The sequence below is a fragment of the Bombina bombina genome, chromosome 12 (genome assembly GCF_027579735.1).
Source record: "Bombina bombina isolate aBomBom1 chromosome 12, aBomBom1.pri, whole genome shotgun sequence".
NCBI lineage: Eukaryota > Metazoa > Chordata > Amphibia > Anura > Bombinatoridae > Bombina > Bombina bombina.
This window is the reverse complement of record NC_069510.1, coordinates 34,637,414-34,659,459: the sequence shown is the minus strand read 5'-3', so window position 1 is coordinate 34,659,459 and position 22,046 is coordinate 34,637,414. Positions and strand designations below refer to the sequence as shown.

Sequence of the window (22,046 nt, the reverse complement as noted above, 5' to 3'; positions counted from 1 at the left end):
TACATTTTGTGCTATGTTGGCAAGCTTTACAGCTATAGCAGGGATAATATCCCCTTAATTTTCTTCCCATCAAATCATTCTCTTTTATCTTATGATTTTCTTTCTTAAAATCACTGGGTGCAAGGATATTTTTAATGTTAGTTGCTTTTCTGTAAACAATGCTAGGGTGATCAGAGATACTGTTTCCCAAAATTGGATCAGATTTAATCAGATGCCAATGTTTGTTTAAAATCCTAGTTAGATGTTTGTGATGGTAATTATAATTAGTTATTAATGGTACTTTTATGATTTCTTTGGTCTGATTCTCAGCTTTTGGCTTTTTTGAGAGTATATTCTGTCTGTCCATATTTCTGACTTTAATAATCTCGTTTTTCAGACTATCATGATCATATCCCTTTTCCAAGAATCTGTCCTCTAGGATCTTAACCTGTGTGTCATAATCAGAAAGTTTGGAGCAATTTCGTCTAATTCTAATGAATTGACCCTTAGGGATGTTGTCTATCCACCTTTTCAAGTGGCAACTATGTGTGGGGATATAGTTATTGGCATCCGTTGTTTTGAAATGATTTTTAGTTGTTAATTCTCCATGTTCTATAAAGATGTCCAAATCTAAAAACGTAATCTGTTGTCTACTTATTGTGTAAGTGAATTTCAAGTTTAGATCGTTGTGATTCATGTCTTGAAAGAAGGTTATCAGGCTATCCTCACTCCCCTTCCATACTATTAAAATGTTGTCAATGTATCTTTTGAACAGCACGAGGTTTGCTCCCAACTCATGCTCTTGGGTAAAATGGTGTTCCCATTTACCCATAAATAAGTTAGCATAGCTGGGAGCAAACCTCGTGCCCATTGCTGTACCTTGTGTTTGGAGATATATATCATCGTTAAAGGCGAAAACATTGTTTTCCAATATAAATTCAATACATGTCAATATAAATTGTTTGTGTTTCAATTGGGCGCTGCTCTCACTTTTTAGGAACCAGTCTATGGCTGCAATGCCCTTATCGTGTTTGATACTGGTGTATAACGAACTTACGTCGCTGGTTGCTAAAATGTAATCTTCTTGCCAATTCAAATTTTGTAATAGATTTAGGACATCTGTGGTGTCTTTAAGATATGATGGCAGTTTTTGAACATAGCTTTGCAGTTGTGTATCTACATATAAAGAGAGGTTGGAACAGATAGATGAAATGCCAGAGATTATGGGGCGTCCCGGTGGGTTAACTAAGTTTTTATGAATCTTGGGTAAGAAATAGAACATGGCCATTTTGGGATGTTTCTGATAAATGAAGTTATATTCTTTCGTACTGATTATATTATTTTCTTTGGCTTTATTTAGAAGAACCAATAGTTAAGTATTGATTTTATTCACTGGTAATCAACATCACATTCCAAGAAAAGACTAGACGGGAGGATTTCAGCAAGGTACTTATGCTCTGAAGACTTGTCTCTTCTAACAGGCTGTGTAACTGTTTCCAAGTAATTCTTCAGTCAGCATAAATCAAGTATTTCTCAGCTTTACTCTGTCAGTAAAGGTCTGTGTCTGATAGCTTCACCTATGAAGTCAAGTCAAGAGAACTTTTATTAGCATGACATTATTTCATGTGTTGCCAAAGTAATATGTTACAATAAAACAGATCAATAACAATTTATAAAGTAGGAGTATAGTGGGTAAATATGATAGTTCATATAATCTGATTGGGGGTTCTGGTCATGTGACAGTCTGCTACATATTTTGCTACTATCCTTGTAGCTTTGCTTTTTTCTCCTAAGAGTGCACATCTGTGGGAAGTCTGTTATTTCTTTCATTATTTTAGGGAAGTATTTATCCCTTAAGGGTTTGTATCTTGTACAGTACAAGAGGAAGTGCACTTCTGTCTCTATGACCCCACTGTCACACTGCGCACATTGTCTGGCTGCCCTGGGTCTCCATTTTGTCTGATATCTGCCAGTCTCTATTTCCAGCTGGTGGTCAGAGATTCTGTATTTAGTGAGTATCTGTCTGTGCTTTGGGTTGGTGACACTTGTGAGATACTCAGCTAGTTTGTACTCTCTCTGTAGAGACCTGTAACATTCCAGCTTGTTCTGTTGCCCTATCTGTTCCTCTCAGTAATTGCTGCTTTGTGTCTGCAAGGATTTCAATACTGCTTCTGTTCCTCATTTCTACAAATAAGAGTTGCATATCTTTCTCTATTGGTTTATGCACAAATACCATATCTAGAATCTGCTATATAAGTAAGCAATTTACAGATCAGATCATCACATCTCTGGTCTGTGGCTTTATTAATAGCAACACCCTGCCTAAATAGACCTGATCAGCTTTTAATTACCAAGATTATAGGACAAGAGACTTTAAGTAAACTCTGTTTCAATGCAAAATACTAAACTGAGGAAATCTCTGTTTAAGTGTTGCAGGCTTAACCTGCTAATTTGTAGCTAAATCATTATATGTAAAATGCAGCTTTTACAGGACACTATTTACTTTTGTTTTTCTTGCACCAGGGGCTATCAGTGACCAAAACAAGTCACTGTGATGCATTGCTATTCAGGATTGTGGGTTTCTGAAGATTTGGTGCTGATGCTTTGTCCTTGTAGCACATACTTCTTCTTTTATGTAGACTTTAATCAATAATTTTAAACCAAGTGCTGAACAATAGATAGCGAAGCAGGTTTAATAGAACTTGTAGCAATGATATTGTGATGGCCACCTGCTGCTCACAGTGTCTAAACATATTTTTTATTTTTTATTATTTTAATTTGTTAATATTGCTGGCACAAAGAGGAATACAGGAGCATTTATCTCTAGGTATCACTTGAACATACAGTTTAAAGATGTTTCCATGGGGCATGCAGTTGATCTGAGGCCTCACAGGCTTTTAGCAAACATAAAGGGTTACAGGAACATGTATCTGATCTGAGATCCAGGGAATAGAGTGAATACAAAGGGGGTTACAGAATTAAAGGGGATACCTAGAAATGTATCTGTCATGATGGGGACTGCAGGAACCATGCATCTATTCTGGGATCTCACTTGGACATACAGATTAAACTTTCATGATTCAGATAGATTATGCAATTTTAAACAACTTTCAAAATTAAGTCTATTATTAAATTTGCTTCATTCTCTTGGTATCCTTTGTTGAAGAGACAGCAGTGAACTACTGAGAGCTAGTCAAACACATCTGGTGAGCCAATGACAAGAAGCTTATATGTGCAGTCACCAATTAGTAACAGCTCTTATGTAGTATACGTATTGCCGTGTACATGTAATTTGATGTCCATAGGAAGAACTAAGAGGAACAGTACAAAATATATAACCATATAAGAAATATGATAGATTGAAAATGTAAGCACAGTATATTCCTACCATTTTAGGAAAAATTTCAGGCAAGCCAAAAGGACTGTCAGTGGAATGGGTTATGCCTGACTTACTCAGTTACAATTGGCTCCTTTAGTAGCGACAGCTGGAGACTGATTGGATCAAAGTTCTGGAAAGTTTAACATTTCAGGGTTTAAATCTTAAATATTGAACTAGACCTACAAGCCTTCTTGTGAGAGAATAGTACAGTATAGTATTTTATTGTATTTTAATTCATTATGAACAATTTCCACTGTGTGACTTTACACTGAAGTCAAGTGCTATAAACCAATTTTTATGTATAGCGCAGTAGGAGTTAGGTACAAGATCTGCATATGGTCAATTAAAGTGAATGTAAACTTGAGCGGACTCGCTCAAGTCATAGGATAGAATTAAAAAAAATTGTGAGACTTTCATTTATCAAATTGGTAATATATCCTGATCTTCTGAGATTTTTACCTTTAATGCTATAACAATAAGCGCCGTTCCTCCGCCCGCCATAGTCCTCAATTGATTGACAGATGATGAATCTGCAATCCATTAATCTACTAGAAAAATAGCTATGTAGCTGCAATCTATTACAGAATAACCACAGTTAGGCGTTCGCACTGCCTCTGCTTGTATTACTATTAGTGATGTTGCGAACTTAAAAATTTTGGTTCGCAAACGGCGGACTCGAACCTCCTCTCCTGTTCGCGAACCGAGCGAACCGCCATTGACTTCAATAGGCAGGCGAACTTTAAAACCCACAAGGACTCTTTCTGGCCACAATAGTGATGAAAAGGTTGTTTCAAGGGTACTAACACCTGGACTGTGGCATGCTGGAGGGGGATCCATGGCAAAACTCCCATGGAAAATTACATAGTTGATGCAGAGTCTGCTTTTAACCCATAAAGGGCCTAAATCAACTAACATTCCTAAATTGTTTGGAATAACGTGCTTTAAAACATCAGTTATGATGTTGTATCGATCAGGTAGTGTAAGGGTTACGCCCGCTTCACAGTGACAGACTAAATATTTTCAAACCTGTTAGAACAAATATGATTGGTGGCACTAGTTGGCTTGGCAAGTGGGCCTGGCACACACGCTGGGAGGAAGGCAACTGCAATTAGATTACACTAGATGACTGATGTTTCACAGTCAAGAAAGTTTTTATTTTAAATATTTACAATACTGTTATAACAAATATGATTGGTGGCAGTAGTTGGCAGCAAGTGGGCCTGGCACACACGCTGGCAGGCAGGCAACTACAATTCAATGGCACTAGCAGACTGATGATTCACAGTCAAAAAAGTTTTTATTTTAAATATTTACAATACTGTTACAACAAATATGATTGGTGGCACTAGTTGGCTAGTGGGCCTGGCACACACTCTGGCAGGCAGGAAACTGCAATTCAATTGCACTAGCAGACTGATGATTCACAGTCTAAGAATTTTTTATTTTAAATATTTACAATACTGTTAGAACAAATATGATTGGTGTAACTAGTTGGCAAGTGGGCCTGGCACACACGCTGGCAGGCAGGCAACTGCAATTCAATGGCACTAGCAGACTGATGATTCACAGTCAAAAAAGTTTTTATTTGAAATATTTACAATACTGTTACAACAAATATGATTGGTGGCACTAGTTGGCTAGTGGGCCTGGCACACACGCTGGCAGGCAGGAAACTGCAATTCAATTGCACTAGCAGACTGATGATTCACAGTCAAAAAAGTTTTGATTTTAAATATTTTCAAAACTGTTATAACAAATATGATTGGTGGCAATAGTTGGCAGCAAGTGGGCCTGGCACACACGCTGGCAGGCAGGCAACTTCAATTAGATTACACTAGCAGACTGATCTTTCACAGTCAAAAAATATTTTTTTAAAATATTTACACTACTGTTATAACAAATATGATTGGTGGCACTAGTTGGCAAGTGGGCCTGGCACACACGCTGGGAGGAAGGCAACTGCAATTAGATTACACTAGATGACTGATGTTTTTCAGTCAAAAAAGTTTTTATTTTAAATATTTACAATACTGTTATAACAAATATGATTGGTGGCACTAGTTGGCAAGTGAGCCTGGCACACACGCTGGCAGGCAGGCAACTGCAATTCAATTGCACTAGCAGACTGATGATTCACAGTCAAAAAAGTTTTTATTTAAAATATTTACACTACTGTTCTAACAAATATGATTTGTGGCACTAGTTGGAAAGTGGGCCTGGCACACACGCTGGCAGACAGGCAACTGCAATTAAATAACAATAGCAGACTGATGTAAAAGTTTGTTTTTAAAAAAGTTACACTAATGTTAAAACAGATAGGAGTGATGGCACTCAGGATAGAACACACACAGGCTGGCACTAGTGGCAGGTTGGCCTGGTAACTAAAATTAAATAACACTAGAAGACTGATGTAAAAGTTTTTTTAATTTTTTTTTAACTAATGTTACACCAGATAGGAGTGGTGGACTGGCACTGAGGATGGAAGTAGGCATAGTATATGCTGGCAGCCTGACACACAGGCTGGCACTAATGGCAGCCAGGCTGGCCTGGCAACTAATATTAAATAACACTAGAAGAGGACTGATGTAAAAAAAAAAAAAAATTAAAAAATGTACACTAATGTTACACCAGATATAAGTGGTGGAAAAAAGAGCTATTAATCACACTATATGACGTGGGCCTGACACACAGGCCTTATGGAAAATGAAATTAGATTACACTAGCAAAATGATTTAAAAACATTTTTTTTTAATTTACAATAATGTTTATGAGTGGTGGCTGGAGTGGTGGCTGGCACAGCAATTAACCACAGTATATCCTGTGTGAGCCTGAGGCACAGGCCTGATAGAAAATTTAATTAGATTACACTAGCAAAATGATTTACAAGTTTTTTTTTTTAAATTTACAATAATGTTAAGCAGATATGAGTGGTGGCTGCTGGCACAGCAATTAACCACAGTATATGCTGTGTAAGCCTGACACACAGGCGTGATAGAAAATGAAATTAGATTACACTAGCAAAATGATTTAAAAGTTTGGTTGTTTAAATTTACACTAATGTTAAGCAGATATCAGTGGTGGCACTAATCACAGTATATGCTGTGAGCCTCACACACAGGCTGAAAGCCAGGCAAATGCAAATAAAAAAAATAAAAAAACGACTGAAGTTATAGCCCTAAAAAGGGCTTTTTGGGGTGCTGTCCTTACATCAGAGATTAGATGAATCCTTCAGGACTGTAGTGGACACTAAATACACTAGCCTAGCTATCTATTTCCCTATAATGTCAGCAGCAGCAACACTAAAGCTCCTCTCACTAAGAAAGCAAGATCGTAATGAATCTAAAATGGCTGCTGCCAAGGAGCTGGGAGGGTCTGTGAGGGAGTGTCTGCTGCTGATTGGCTCAAATGTGTCAGAAGGCTGTGAGATACAGGGTCAAAGTTTCCTCAATGATGACACATAGGGGGCGGATCGAACATCGCATATGTTCGCCCGCAGCGGCGAATGCGAACAAGCTATGTTCGCCGGAAACTGTTCTCCGGCGAACAGTTCGCAACATCATTAATTACTATATGTTTTTGATTAATTGTTCTATCGTAACTGCGGTTACTTTGTACCGGATTGTAGCTACATAATTATTTGTCTAGTAGATGCAGCAAGGCGCTCGCACTGCGATCTGCTGGTGGTATTACAATATGTTTGCTTGATTGTTATATTGTAACTGCGGTTACTCTGTACTGAATTGCAGCTACATAGCTATTTTTCTAGTAGATGTAGCACGGGGATACCCAGCCTTGTTAAATAATTGCACAGGGAGGATACACAACATGGGAGTTAAAAATTATACATACTATTCAGCAGCACATAATTCTTTCTCCAGAATAGACTTTTTGCTAGCCAGATCCTTTGTCCACTAACAACACACGCCAACATATCACAAACCAGTTGGTCTGACCATTCTATCGTGGAAGTCTCGATGAGGGGACTCTTTGACCCCTCTAGAGACAGATCCTGGTCCCTAGACACGTCACTTTTATGAGATGAAATAATATGTCAGAAACTAACGCAGCAAATCCGTCACTTCTGGTCGGATAACAAAAACTCAACTCCCAACCCTTTATATATCTGGGGAGCCTTCAAAGCTTTTCTAAGAGAAAGCAACTCCAAACAAACAGAAGAAGCAGAAGATTGAAGAAAAAAAACTAGAGATAGAAAATCTCAATAGACAAGTCATAGCGAATAGAAGCCCCAATTTAACTAGATTAATAGCAACTAAAAAGAAAGAATTAGATAAACTACTTGATGAAGAAGCGTTCATAAGGCTTTCTCTAAGGCTCATTGATGCGCAATACTTTATTTACGCCAATAAGCCTGACCGCATGCTAGCTAGGAAGATCAGGAATGCCACTAGATTCTCCTCTATACCCAGATTCAGACTCCATCGGGTTCCACCACTAATGACCCCCTGCAGATTGCTAATTCTTTTGCTGATTTTTATCAGTCCCTATATGGTTTGTCCAAACACCAGATAGATTCTAGAAAAACTAAAATTCAGGAGTTTTTAAAAGATTGCCATTTACCTAAACTAGAACAAACAGCTTTAGACCAGTTAAATGCCCCAATTATGGCCCAAGAAATAATCATTGCAATTAAACAACTTAAAAGTAATAAAGCTCCTGGATCTGATGGATATTCGGGCAGCTTCTACAAAAAATTCTCAATGGATTTGGTTCCCCATTTGGTAGAGTCATTTAATTATATAATGGAGGGAGGCAGCATTCCAACAGAATTATTAATGGCTCAAATATGTGTGGTTCCTAAACCAGGTAGGGATAAGTTTCACTGTAAAAATTATAGGCCAATCTCACTTATAAACTTAGATCTTAAGCTTCTTACTAAAATAATGGCCACCAGGCTAAACAGACATATATCTAAACTAATTTTGAATGATCAGGTGGGGTTCATTGCTGGAAGAGAGGCCCCGGATAATATCCGCAGGATCATAGATTTGGTAGACTTTGCGTCAAGAGAGAGGGTGCCTTCTCTGTTCCTCTCATTGGACGCAGAGAAGGCATTTGATCGTATTCATTGGGACTATATGTTAGAAACTTTGTCACAGTTTGGGATTTCAGGGGCCTTTATCAAAGCAATACAAGCCATTTACTGTACTCCGTCAGCTTATCTTAGAATTGCGGGGTATCAGTCCAAAAGAATATATATACGCAACGGTACCAGACAAGGGTGCCCATTGTCGCCCTTACTATTCGCCATATGCATTGAGCCTTTAGCAGCTAGAATAAGAAACCAGAGCGACATCACTGGTATAAATATCGGTAATAGGGAAAACAAACTCTCCTTATTTGCTGATGACATCATACTTACGATTAGCAAGCCACTATTATCTTTACCAGCCTTATATGAGTGTCATGTCCCTTTAAATATGGGAGTGTCTATCCTGCTTCAGCCCTATATAACTCCTTACCACACTCTCCTAGTTGCTTAGTATTGGAGTCTTATGCTATAGGACTGCTACAGCCAAGCCTATCTTCTCTGCAAACTGTGTCTGCCTCTGCCTTTTTTGCCTGTCAGTTCCGGATTTCACAGAGCGGTGATGTCACACGCCATCCTGCTTCACACAGCAGCAACACACAGTTCAGCTGCACTGTCTCCCAGACTGCCAGGACTTGCAAGCTCCTAGTTCCTGCGGACCCTCTAATAATTTCTCAAGTAAGACCTGCTCTTAACATTCAATCTCCTGTGACTCAAATCATATATGAGCATACCAGACTCTTGTTTATCATATATATCTGCAATTGCTAAATCTATCTGAGCCAACTTTAACTAGCTATCTTAAAATACTCACTAAAGTTAGTTACTTATTATTTAGCCTTTTGCCTGATCTCTTTTTATTGCCTGTACTACTGAAATTCCAAACTAGTTTGTAATTATATTTTTCTATGTATCCATACTGGGGTTTCTATGTGTTACACTGCTGCAATTGTTTAGTGTTTACTCACAGGTGGCAGCTGTAGTGTAATCACCATTAACCCCTGCTAATAACTGAACTATGATGTCTGGGACTATCTTTTACTCTGATAGTAATTAATGATAATTCCCAGTATTCTTTGAACAACACACATACTATTTTAAGTTTATTCCTTTTAACTCAGCAGTTGAGGTTCTTGAAAATAAATTCCTTGCCTTACAGGATACGGCAAGACTTAAATCCTGACAGAATACTAAGCCTGAAAAATAAGCATGGACCCAGCTGAGTTAACTGCACTTATGCAAACCCTTAGTCATAGGGTAGATTTACTCACTGATGGGTTAAATACCCTAAAGGCAGAAAATGATAATTTAAACGCTTATATAAAAGATATTGTAGAAACAAAAATTCATGCTATAGAACCGCAAGTCAGTCTCCCTGAATTATTTAAAGGTGATAGAACACAATTCAGAGATTTTCGAAATGCATGTTTTCTTTTGTTTACCCTAAAACCACAGACATATCCCACAGATAGAGTAAAGGTTCTAACAACCATATCTTTTCTTAGAGGTGAGCCCAGGAGCTGGGCAAACAGTTTTTTTGAAACAAATGATAACATACTCAATTCATTAGATGCTTTCTTTACCGCCTTAGCCCAGTTGTATGATGATCCTTATAAACAAAAATGCTATGAGATCATTGAAGCAAAAGAAAAGATATGTAGAGGAGTATATCACTGAATTTAAGAAATGGGCAAAAGATAGCCAATGGAATAACCTTTCTCTAAGGAATCAATTCCGACTAGGCTTGTCTGATGGTATTAAAGATGAGTTATCTCGAGTTGACCTTCCCCCCACCTTAGAAGAATTAATAAATCTCAGTATCACTATTGATAGACGCCTTAGGGAAAGGCAACAGGAAAGGTCTTACCAGGACACCACTCAAAAACGTCATACCCACACCCCTGCACACATACCACCAATAAAGCCCCCCACTGAGCCTATGGACATTGGGTTTGTGAAAGGACCGCTTACAGCACAGGAGAAACTAAGACGCCGCAGTCAAAATCTCTGCATGTATTGTGCAGCAGAGGACCATGGGGTTAAGGACTGTCCTGCGCTTCAGCGACAGAACCGCTGTAAGACAATGTCACATACTGAATGTTTAGGTAGTTATACCTCTGCTACAACCTACCATAAATTCCCATTTCTTTTAAGGTGGGACCAATGTCGCCTCAACGCCAGTGGGATCATTGATTCAGGAGCAACTGCAAACTATATTGATGTACAATATACTAAGGATAATAAAATACCTTCGGTGAAAAAGCAGACTCCTGTGTATTTGCGAGTTATTGATGGTAATAATATGGCCTCAGGCCCCGTAATGTATGAAACTATACCTTTACTTGTAGTGACACAAGACCATCATAGGGAATTTCAAACCTTTGATGTAATTTCATCCCCCATTGTACCCATCATTCTAGGGTTTAACTGGCTATCACTACACAACCCCTGTATAGTCTGGTCACCATTCTCCATTTGTTTTAACTCTCACTACTGTAAGACAACTTGTTTCCCACCACTCATACTGCATACTATAGAGAAACCTTTAGAATTAGACATACCTCAGGAATATGCTGACTTCAATTACGTTTTTAGTAAAAAAGAGTCTGAAAAACTTCCTCCACATAGGAAGTATGACTGTCCTATTGAGCTCCTCCCAGGATCAGATATCCCTTATGGACACATCTTTCCATTGTCAAAACCTGAACTAGACCACTTGAAAACATACCTTGATGATAACCTAAGGAAAGGCTTTATCCGTCCTTCTACATCCCCAGCAGGTGCGGGGATGTTCTTTGTAAAAAACAAAGACGGATCTTTACGCCCGATAATTGATTATAGACAACTAAATAAAAGGACAGTAAAGAATCGTTATCCTCTCCCACTGATTCCGGAGCTTATTGAGAGACTACAGGGAGCTAAATTCTTTACCAAGCTTGACCTTAGAGGAGCCTATAATTTAATTCGAGTAAGATCTGGAGACGAATGGCTGACGGCGTTCCGCACCCGTTACGGGTTGTTTGAATACACCGTCATGCCATTCGGACTCTGTAATGCTCCCGCGACATTCCAGTATTTGATAAATGATATCTTTAAGGATATCCTGGATGTCTATCTTGTTATTTACTTGGATGACATATTAATCTATTCCAAGACCCTACCTGAACATATATCACATGTCAGACAAGTCCTTAGCAGATTGAGAAGCAACTCCTTATATGCCAAGGCTGAGAAGTGCATCTTCAACTCCAATAGCATAACTTTCCTTGGTTATTGCATCAGTGCTTCGGGCATTAGCATGGAGGATAACAAGATAGATGCTGTTAAGAATTGGCCTACCCCTGAATGTAAAAAAGACATTCAAAGATTCATGGGGTTTGCCAATTTCTACCGGAAATTCATCAAAAATTTCGCCTCCTTATCAAGACCATTAACAAACCTCACTAAAGCAAATGTTCCATTTCGTTGGACCCCAGATAGTCAAAAGACTTTTGAATTGTTTAAAGCACAGTTTACCTCTGCACCTATTCTTAGTATACCAGATCCTGAACTACAATATATATTAGAGGTCGATGCCTCGGATTATGCTGTGGGCGCCATTCTATCACAGAGACTCTCTCTCAAGAAACCGTTACATCCAGTTGCCTTCTACTCTCGTATCATGACTCCATCTGAAATACATTACCCCATTGGGGATAAAGAGCTGTTGGCAATCAAGGTCTCCCTTGAACATTGGCGACACTTGTTGGAAGGTACCATTCTGCCTATCATTATTTTCACGGATCACCGAAACCTTCAATTCCTCCAATCCACCAAGACTCTCACCGCACGACAAGTAAGGTGGAATTTATATTTTTCCAGGTTCAATTTTCTTATCACATACAGACCCTCCTCACGGAATGGCAAGGCTGATGCCTTATCAAGACAATACAAGAAACCACCAAACCTACTTAGTAAGGATACTGTCATTCCAACAGAAAAGTTCATTGCCTTTTCATTTGATTCCACATCATTCCTTAAGGAAGAACAAGAGAAAGATATTACTAAACCACTAACTGTTATGCAACGGGGCTCAGATGGTTTACATTATCATCAAGACAAGTTATATATTCCCCCATCCACCAGGCAGATGGTTTTACACGCTATACATGACACCCCTAGCAGGGCATACGGGCCTTCGTAAAACACAAGATTTAGCTAATAGATCTTTCTGGTGGCCAACAATGCATAAGGATATCTCAGATTATATCTCTTCCTGTGGAGTTTGTACCTTATCTAAAAGAAGCAAACGGCCTCACTATGGATTACTTATGCCTGTAGCAACACCAAGTAGACCTTGGGAAGAAATCGCCTTGGATTATATAGTGGATTTACCACGCTCAGGAACTGATACCACAATCCTTGTTGTGGTAGACTTGTTCAGTAAGATGTGTCATTTTATACCATATCGGAAGTTACCCACTGCTGCAGAAACCTTACAATTACTGCTCACTCATGTTTTTAAACATCATGGATTACCTAAGACTATTCTAACAGATCGGGGAACCCAATTCACGAGTAAGTTTTGGCTGGAATTCTGCAAGGCTTTTCAAATAGAGAAAAGATTGTCTACAGCTTACCACCCTCAGACAAATGGGCAGACCGAGAGATGCAACCAATGGTTGGAGCAGTTTCTCAGAGGATTCTGTTGTGATCAGCAACATCAATGGTCATCTTTTCTTCCTTACGCAGAGTTTACTTATAACAACACAGTACACTCTACTACCAAGCTCACTCCGTTTTTTGTTAACTATGGATTCCATCCCACCTTCCATCTTCTACCTGACATCTACTCTTCATCTCCATCTGTCACACAGACTACTAATGACATCGCAACTAATTTCTCATCTGTCCGCTCTGCTATTGATGATGCTAAGCGAATACACAAGCTACATTATGACAAGAGGAGAACTCCTGCACCAAAGTATTCCGTTGGAGATCTAGTTTGGCTCTCCACGAAACATCTGAAGTTAACCACTCCTTCTAAGAAATTGTCGGTCCTCTACGTTGGGCCGTATCCAATAGATCGTATCATAAATGAGAACGCTATGAGATTAAGGTTACCACCTACAATACGTGTACACCCTACCTTCCATGTTTCCTTACTGAAACCGTATCGAGCCCTTAGATCACCTCCTGACCAAGTACCACTTACTCCAGTAACTGTGGACCCTGATACAGAATACGAGGTCCAAGACATATTGGACTCCAGACAGATGAGAGGTACTCTTCAATACCTTGTCAGGTGGAAGGGGTATTCTCCTGACGAAGATTCCTGGGAACCCGCAGCTAACATTTCTGCTCCCCGGTTAATTTCTAGGTTCCATCAGCGGAATCCTGATCGCCCGCATCCATGAGCCGCGGAGCTGCTCCTTGAGGGGGGTGTCATGTCATGTCCCTTTAAATATGGGAGTGTCTATCCTGCTTCAGCCCTATATAACTCCTTACCACACTCTCCTAGTTGCTTAGTATTGGAGTCTTATGCTATAGGACTGCTACAGCCAAGCCTATCTTCTCTGCAAACTGTGTCTGCCTCTGCCTTTTTTGCCTGTCAGTTCCGGATTTCACAGAGCGGTGACGTCACACGCCATCCTGCTTCACACAGCAGCAACACACAGTTCAGCTGCACTGTCTCCCAGACTGCCAGGACTTGCAAGCTCCTAGTTCCTGCGGACCCTCTAATAATTTCTCAAGTAAGACCTGCTCTTAACATTCACTCTCCTGTGACTCAAATCATATATGAGCATACCAGACTCTTGTTTATCATATATATCTGCAATTGCTAAATCTATCTGAGCCAACTTTAACTAGCTATCTTAAAATACTCACTAAAGTTAGTTACTTATTATTTAGCCTTTTGCCTGATCTCTTTTTATTGCCTGTACTACTGAAATTCCAAACTAGTTTGTAATTATATTTTTCTATGTATCCATACTGGGGTTTCTATGTGTTACACTGCTGCAATTGTTTAGTGTTTACTCACAGGTGGCAGCTGTAGTGTAATCACCATTAACCCCTGCTAATAACTGAACTATGATGTCTGGGACTATCTTTTACTCTGATAGTAATTAATGATAATTCCCAGTATTCTTTGAACAACACACATACTATTTTAAGTTTATTCCTTTTAACTCAGCAGTTGAGGTTCTTGAAAATAAATTCCTTGCCTTACAGGATACGGCAAGACTTAAATCCTGACAATGAGCTTCTATCAAAGTTTAGCACCCTGTCGGGTTACAAAATAAATAATGATAAGTGTGAAGCGATTGAGGTCCATCTACCCAGCCATACCAAAAAACTGTTGGAAATTAACTTTAATTTTAAATGGGCCACCCAAGCGATTAAATACCTCGGAGTACTAATCCCATATTTATATCATGAATCTAGTTACTATTTATCAAAGCATACATTGAATGTAGTGTTCATCAATGTTTATATGTGAAATTATGGTATTCATATACATACATGAATTTGTTTTAAATTTGAATAGGAAATGTAGCTAATTGCATTTTAATGTTATCATGTATTTAGTTACCAGTCACCTTAGTTCACATTAATTGTAGCGACTCTCATTTGGTAGGTAAAAAAAAGGGGTTAATTAATTCATTTAAGTGTATGTGGTTTATGCACAATTAATCAATGAATCAATTTGCTGTCTCTTTAAATAGAGCTCTTAGTGGAGATACTGGTAAGCAGTGAGCAAGTGTGGTAGCCCCACACGAAACATGTCTGCTCGTTTGTATCTTCACTAGAACCCTTTTATGTACCGCTGGGGCTGTGAGCCCTAATCTGTCTCACTAAATAAAGAAGAAAAATATTTTTATGGAACAACACCCGTATCTACTTTTTGCTATTTTACCTCTTTCTATGTGATGCCCGGCTTGTTTTGTATTCCTCTACTTGTCACGTGTGATGTTGTGACGTTGACGTCTGAAGGCCTGAGGCTCCTGGGAAGTGAGCAGAAGGATCACGCAGAGAGGACGGACCTGTGTTCCGCTGAAGAAACGCTACCCCGAAGACAGCTCTCCTGGAGGCTGGTAAGCGCCACGGTGAATGTGGGTTGTATTGCTGTGCTCTGAGTACGTTTTCAACATGGCGGCTCGCTGAGGGGGCATTTGGTTGTATGCTGTGGGGTTATATTAAGCGCTTACATTTGTGCGGAACTGAAGAAATTCCTCTAGTGCATTATAACGCTTTTTGACGGACTATACAAGAGGGTGTTTGTTCCTGATTGTTTACATTCGAGTGAGTACAGTATAATTTTTCTACGCTACTTTTTGGTGTGAGAGTTAACTTTGGTGTCATGGCAGAATCACCACAAGGCTTTGTATTTAAGGACCTGGAAGCTACGCTACAAGTATATGAATTAGATAAAGATGAGAGTTTGCAGGACTGTGACAACACACTAGACAGCTTGTTTTTTCAAATGGATGAGCTAAGAAGGAGGGATATAAAGTTAGACTTAGATATAAGAACTTTCTTACTATATAAGAGACAGAAGAGGATACCAAGAGGCCTAAGAATTAGAAAATTTCCCTCTTTCTTGGTAAATGACACTGACTTTATTAGTAAATGGAATAAGATTTTGGATGCCTGCTCTTTTGCCTTAATGGATCTATTGGTAGAGTTTAAGAAGCAGCAGAGACTTGAATGCATTAGTCATATAAAGACTGTACAGAATGACCTTAAAGCATTTCAACCAGATAAAGACTTTAAATCCTATGATAAAAAATTTGAAGACAGCATGACACGTTTTTCCAAGGAATTATGGGACTTTAAAAAACAAAAATTGTCAAGTGACAAGAGAGATTATGATTTTAATAAAGTGTATAGGTGGCAGATACATGGGGGAAAAGGACAACATCATGCTAAATTGTCTCAAAGAAGTGGTAAATTAGATACCAAATCTGGAGGTTTTCCTAAACAAAATAAAAAGGTACACTTCGAAGAGACGGAGTATGATGTTGATACCTCAGAACATGAGTCTAACGAAGATATAGAAATAGTGAATAATCTGTCTGTTTTGGATACACCACAGGTGGAGGGTAGCACACAGTCAAAAAACGATTGGCGCATAGGGAGCAAGTCAAAAAGAAAAAAACAAGAAGGGGGTGCAGAGGGAGGAGAAAAAACAAACAAAAACAAGATACATTATCAGACACGCACCTACACGAGGAAATATGTATAAGGAATGTAGTCAATCTCTCACAGTATGATTTATCCAGAACAGAGATAGAAGTCTTGGGTCTGGGTTTGGGGTTTGTCCCTACTGCACACTTCAACCTGTTCAGCACCATCCACGATGTCAATAAATTCGTAAGAAAAATCACCTTGAAAAAACACTTTGAAGGCTTGGTGGATGGTGCTGCACAGGAAGAAGTTGCATCAGTTACACCTGTGAAAAAAATGGAGACTGGGACACTTAGTTTTGAGGAACAATGTTTGGTGCTTGAACTTACAACTCTATTAAATGAGAGTGAAAAGGGTCCACTGTTATAACCCCAGATTTTAAGCCTAGCATGAAACAAAGCAATTACTATCCAGTGCAGAGTAGGAGTAAGTCTATTGACATATTCCAGCGCACGGTGGAACGTCAATTAAAATCATTATCAGAACAAATACAGGAGGGGGAGAAATCTAAGGGACATTTCACACATAATCTCACCATTGAGCAGAGCAGGGCAGTAAACAGTTTAAAATCTAATCCAGATATTGTTATAAAAAATTCGGACAAAGGTGGAAATGTTGTAATCATGGATAGAGAATACTATGTAGCAGAGGCAAACCGACAATTAAGGGATGAAACAGTATATTTAAAACTTAGTTTCAATCCAACACAAAAATTCCAGGTAAAACTGAAAGACATACTCGAATTAGGCAAACAAGTGGGAGCTTTTAAAGAAATATTGTTTGATACACTCCTTCCTCCTAAGCCATATACCCCCATTTTTTATTTCTTACCTAAGCTTCATAAGGACGGTACTCACCCCCCAGGTAGGCCCATCATTTCAGGGGTGGGTTCCCTTTTGGAACCCCTCTCTGAACTAGTGGATTCCTACCTGCAACCTTTGGTAGTGGAACTCATGAGTTATATTAGAGATTCGACCCAGGTTCTAAATACTGTTAAAAATTTGACTTGGAAAAGAGGATATAGCTTTATGACAATTGATGTTGTCTCTCTGTATACCTCCATCCCACACCATCAGGGGTTAACCGCTATCTCTTACTTTTTGGAGAATTATTCTAATTATGGTATTGATTTAAAACATTTTTTGATAACAGCTATAGAATTCTTGCTGACACACAATTTTTTTCTTTTTGAGGGTTGTTGCTACCTCCAGAGACGTGGGACAGCTATGGGGGCTAAATTTGCCCCCTCCTATGCCAACCTCTTCATGGGTTGGTGGGAGATGTCCCACGTCTATGGAGATAGCAACCCCTTTAAATCCAATATAGTGTATTTCAGTCGGTACATTGATGACCTCCTGGTGGTGTGGGATGGAAGTGCAGAATCTGCTCAGAGTTTTATAGATAGCCTTAATACTAATATAGTGGGGCTAAAATTTACTGCAGAACAACATGACACTACAATTAAATTTCTGGATGTAGAATTAAAAGTTGAGGACGATACTGGTCATATTTGTTCCAGTGTATTCAGGAAACCATCAGGGGGGAACACAATCCTTAACTATAAATCCTGCCATCCGGGGCATGTGAAAAAGGCAATCCCGAAGGGACAATATATTCGAACTAAGCGAATCTGCTCGGATGACAGGACTTATAAAGAGCAATGTGACATACTTGACCAGAGATTACAGAGTAGAGGCTATCCGGAGAAACTACTTGGTAATGTCAAAAAAGAGGTAGATAAACTACAGAGAGAGGAACTTTTACAGTATAAGAATACAAAAAGGACACAAACAAATATGGGGAATAAAATTATTTTTAGTACCCCATATAGCCTGGAATTTAATAAAATTTTCAACATTATTAAAAGAAATCTCCCTATTTTGGCTGGTGACCCATGCTTGGAAGGTCTGGCTTCAGGAGGTCTAAAATGTGTGGCTAAAAAAGGAAAGACTTTGGGGAATTTAGTAGCTCCCTCAGATCTAAGGAGCAAAACGATTACAACATGGCTACCTAAAAGATTAGGTTTTTATAAATGTAGGGCCACACGCTGTAAGGCGTGCAGTTTTGTGAATGAGGGGATGCATTTTCTTTCTACCATAACAAACAAATCCTATGAAATCAGGTATAATTTGAAATGTAAATCAACACATGTAGTATATTTATTGACCTGCAGGGGGTGCCAAATCCAGTACGTGGGCAAAACCAAACGTTTTTTGAAAGATAGAGTCCTTGAACATGTCAGGGATATAGAGGATCCAGAGATATTCACCCCTGTTGCTAGGCACTTCAAAAGTATGCATGCAGGAGATGCTTCATTACTCTCCGTGCAGGCAATTGACCATGTTCCAGTTAATAAGAGTGGAGGGGACAGGGAATACCGTTTAAACTACAGTGAAGCTAAATGGATATTCTACCTGAATACCAGGCACCCATGGGGAATAAATATGGAAAGTGACGTTAATTTATTTATCTGATGTGATATGGATTTATTTCAGAGGAATTGTCCCCATCATCTTTTTGTAACATTATAATTGTTCTGCATCTATTTATTTATATAGAGGTAATTATTAAATCTATGCCTTTAGGCGAAATCATGGGACTTATATGTATATAATGAATTTCTTGCATTCAGAGCAGGCAAGGTAGTAAATTTTATTGTAACTTTATATCATGAATCTAGTTACTATTTATCAAAGCATACATTGAATGTAGTGTTCATCAATGTTTATATGTGAAATTATGGTATTCATATACATACATGAATTTGTTTTAAATTTGAATAGGAAATGTAGCTAATTGCATTTTAATGTTATCATGTATTTAGTTACCAGTCACCTTAGTTCACATTAATTGTAGCGACTCTCATTTGGTAGGTAAAAAAAAGGGGTTAATTAATTCATTTAAGTGTATGTGGTTTATGCACAATTAATCAATGAATCAATTTGCTGTCTCTTTAAATAGAGCTCTTAGTGGAGATACTGGTAAGCAGTGAGCAAGTGTGGTAGCCCCACACGAAACATGTCTGCTCGTTTGTATCTTCACTAGAACCCTTTTATGTACCGCTGGGGCTGTGAGCCCTAATCTGTTTTTAACTGTCTCACTAAATAAAGAAGAAAAATATTTTTATGGAACAACACCCGTATCTACTTTTTGCTATTTTACCTCTTTCTATGTGATGCCCGGCTTGTTTTGTATTCCTCTACTAATCCCATATAACCTAAAAGAGCTATATAAACATAATTATCCCCCCGCTATATAAATATCTACATAAGGAAATGAAAATGAAATCTCATTTTATGGGAAAATGGTTGTCAGTAAAATGGTAATACTGCCAAAATTGTTATATCTATTTAGATCGTTGCCTATAGATATACCTCCCAGAGACCTTAAAATGGTCCAAAAGAATATCTTTGAATTTATTTGGGCTAATAAAAAAGCGAGAATAAACAGAAGGACTCTATTGAAACCCAAATCAGAGGGGGGTCTGGGAATTCCTGATCTCCAAGTTTATTTTCACGCAGCTAGATTAGCCCAGATGGCGCTCCTGCATAATACAGCCAGCGATTTAGCATGGGTTCAGCTAGAGAAAGAAATGTTAAAGCTCAACCCAATATGTCAGATTTTTTGGACGCCTAAAAAGGACAGACCAGGTCTCTGGACTAAATACACTTCAGTAGCACACACTCTAGGTACATGGGACAAGTTACAAAAGAGATATAAGTTAATTCCAGAAGGGTCACTTCTGACGCCACTGTGGGTGTTTTCAGACAGCCGTAATAACCAAACTAATGTGATATGGGCCAATAAAAGCTTATACAGAATAGCTGATGCACTCCGAAACTCTGAGATCATCACGTTTCAACAATATAATGACATCTTGCCTTCCACACCACACTCATGGTTTCATTATCTCCAATTAAAAGCTAGGATAAACAAAGTCCGCAAATATAGAACATCAAACAGCCCTACAATATTTGAGAAAGTCTGTAACTCCACCTCTAGAACCAGGGGAACAATTTCTAACCTATATAAATTTCTGTACTCTAAACAAAGTTCAGAGAAGCTACACTTTATTAAAAAATGGGAAACTGAAACTAACCTCATCAGAGACAGGTATGGCATGCTCTATTAGCACAAACTTAAAAGAAAATTACATCAAAGCAGCTTACAGGTGGTATAATTACCCAAGCAGATTTAAGTATTATCAATCAGACATAAACACAGTACGGACATCTCAATGTTATCGAGGATGTCAGGCTGAGGGCACGTACTTTCATATGTGGTGGGAATGCCGTGATAGCAATAAAATATGGGAGTACACCTCCGAGCTGCTTAGTAAGATCTTTAATAGACGGATTGCATTAACAATAGAACAAGCTCTTCTACATTTCCCTGTTGAAGGCCTTAACAGGCAATCTTTACAACTAGTAGGTATAATATGCACTGCTGTCAGAACAGTGATAGCAAAATTTTGGAAAACTACAGTGCCCCACTATGATATAATAATACTCAAAATTAGATATTATTATCAAATGGAGACTATAGCATCTTCTTTGTTAGACAAAAGACAGGAATTTCTTAAAGTATGGGAGGATTGGATAGTCTGGGAAGACTCAATGAGAATGCAAACAAGAAGGGCACTTAGAGATAGGGCAGGCTCTGACAACGGACTAGACAGATAGATGGTCATTCCCTTTCAGACTTGTTTTTCTATACAACAAAAGAGTTACCCACGAGTGCTTTCTCTACACTTCTCTTTACCTCTCTTCTTTCTTCCTTCTTCTTTGCCTTCTCAAAAGGAATACCCTGTTATTCCTTCTTTTCTATTACTACGTTAAGAGTTCTACTCGATATAATGGATGTCTTCCTTTGAGTCACCGTGTGGAGACGGTATAGATAACTGGTGTAGTCTCTATGCGAGGACGCAATAGGCTACAACTTTGCTGAATGTGATTTATACCTTTTGCACTGTTCTACAATGCTAATGTTGTTATTATCTATGTATTGATATGGAAGAATTCAATAAAAAAACTATTTTCATCTAAATAATTGCACAGGGGTACTGTGAAAGCATGGATAGAGCTGTTTTGGCTTATAGTTAGATAGGGATCTTTTTTTTTTAAATTTCTTTTATTGAGGAAATTAGAAACTTGAAAATAAAAAAAGATCACAATGTTTCTGCGCAGGGAGAATTGTAATAAGTACAGAACAGTATATAAGCAACTATAACTATAAAGTAAACATTTATCTTATAGATGTATTGGATTCATCACAGAGCATGTTTGAAAAGCATGTTTGAAAATTAACTATAAAAATGATCTGTTGAAGGGAGATTCTGTTAAGGTGGTGCTCGCGGTTAGGAAGTTAGTCCTCATTATCTGGTTTTATACCTTATAGTATACCATTCTCATAGAGTAAGTATGCGTAAAGCCTTGGGAGAAGTGATGAAGGAGAAGTGAGCTAGGGGGAGTA

At 38.5% G+C, this 22,046-nt stretch overlaps 1 protein-coding gene across 2 annotated transcripts in view; it reads left to right on the top strand.

Annotated features, from left to right (window-relative positions):
• LOC128642611 (beta-1,4-galactosyltransferase galt-1) overlaps positions 1-22,046 on the top strand; it is a 49,331-nt gene that overhangs the window by 2,929 nt on the left and 24,356 nt on the right. Inside the window, exon 1 of one of the 2 annotated variants that reach the window (XM_053695388.1) lies at positions 1,960-1,990. The exons of the other annotated variant lie outside the window; for it this stretch is intronic. The gene's annotated coding sequence lies outside the window, so the exon portion shown is untranslated. Of the gene's footprint in view, positions 1-1,959; positions 1,991-22,046 lie in introns of those variants that run through there. 2 annotated transcript variants of the gene reach the window in all.